Here is a 1829-nt window from a genome sequence, read left to right on the forward strand (position 1 = left end):
TAATCCAGGAGTATCTAATGATAATGCCACACGTGTCTCCTTGAGCTAATACAGGAGTATCTAATGATAATGCCACACATGTCTCCTTGAGCTAACCCAGGAGTATCTAATGATAATGCCACACGTGTCTCCTTGAGCTAACCCAGGAGTATCTAATGATAATGCCACACATGTCTCCTTGAGCTAATACAGGAGTATCTAATGCCATACTGTTTGTTTGACTGTTTTCTCATCACGTGAACTTCAGAATCGAGAGAAGGTCAGGCCAATAAGATGGCTCAGGAGTTAAAGGCACTTACTACCAAGCCCAACCCCTGGGACCCAGAGGTTAAAATTAATACTCTCAAAAATTGTACTTACCTTTATATATGTACCATGGTACTCAAGGACATACACATACAAAATAAATACATGTAATTTTTTTTTTTTTTTGGTTTTTCGAGACAGGGTTTCTCTGTGTAGCCCTGGCTGTTCTGGAACTCACTTTGTAGACCAGGCTGGCCTCGAACTCAGAAATCCGCCTGCCTCTGCCTCCCAAGTGCTGGGATTAAAGGTGTGCACCACCACGCCCGGCTCTCTTTCTCCTTAATGCAGAGATTAAAGGTGTGAACCGCCGCCGCCGCCGCCACCACCAGGCTGGGATAAAGGAAAGCTTAAGCAGGGAAGGAAACCACTTACAACAAAAAGCCAGTGTCAAAAGTAATGAGGGGGGCCAAGTTTCAGTCCCATCAAGCAGCAGGCCTTGGCAGCTTCAGCCTTGTGGTTCTGGCTTTAGAGTCAAGGATATAAGAAAGGGGTTATGGGACTGGCGAGATGGCTCAGCGGGTAAGAACACTGACTTCTCTTCCAAAGATCCTGAGTTCAAATCCCAAAAACCACATGGTGACTCACAACCATCTGTAATGGGACCTGATGCCCTCTTCTGGGGCATCTGAAGAGAGAAACAGTGTACTCACATATAATAAATAAATAAATAAATAAATAAATAAATAAATAAATAAATCTTTACAAAAAAAGAAGAACGGGGTTATGGGATCTCCCTCCCATAAGCCACTGAGGCCAGGTGTGTGTCAGGGGTATCCCTGCATGGGGTCTCCAAGAGGCTACTGTATGAAGTTATAAAGGTGAAGCCTGAATTGTATTGGTGACCCCAAAATGTTGGAGAAGCTAGAGTCATAAGACACCTGCCAAGGAAAGCTGCAGACTGGGTGTGGAGCCAGTCTAAGAAAGAGAAGTGTGTTACAGTCAACAGAGCTGGAAGGAGCGGAAGGTCTGAAGAGGGCTTTGACATGATGCAGAGAGATGCAGAGGTTGGTCTCAGCTTAGAAGTCCAATCTCTTCTGAGACACATGGCACATCTCTCAACTGAAACCCCCTGTCCCCGCTGGCTTTCCCTCTTGATTTGGTCTGATATCTCTTCACTGGGCCCCCTTTCCTCTCACTTGGAATGGTGATGTATATCCTGTGCCATTGTATGTTAGAAGTATGTGACCTGCTTTTTGATTTTTATTTTACAGGGGGTTTCAGTTGAGAGATGCCATGTGTCTCAGAAGAGATTGGACTTCTAAGCAGTGCTGAGACCATGATAGACTATGGGAACTTTTGAAGTTGGGCTGCATTTTTGCTTTATGATATGGCTACTAGCCTAGGGGACCAGGGAATGGAATGTGGTGGTTTGCATGAGAAGGACCCCGTAGGCTCTTCTGGGTGGCTGCTTACTCGTCAGGGAGTGCTATTATACAAGAAAGGTCTATAAGGACAAAGAAGTGTGGCTTTGTGGGCAGAGGTGTGTCACTGTGGGTGGGGTTTGAAGTTTTAAAAGCCCAAGC

The sequence above is a fragment of the Mus pahari genome, chromosome 4, assembly GCF_900095145.1.
Source record: "Mus pahari chromosome 4, PAHARI_EIJ_v1.1, whole genome shotgun sequence".
Taxonomy (NCBI): Eukaryota; Metazoa; Chordata; class Mammalia; order Rodentia; family Muridae; genus Mus; species Mus pahari.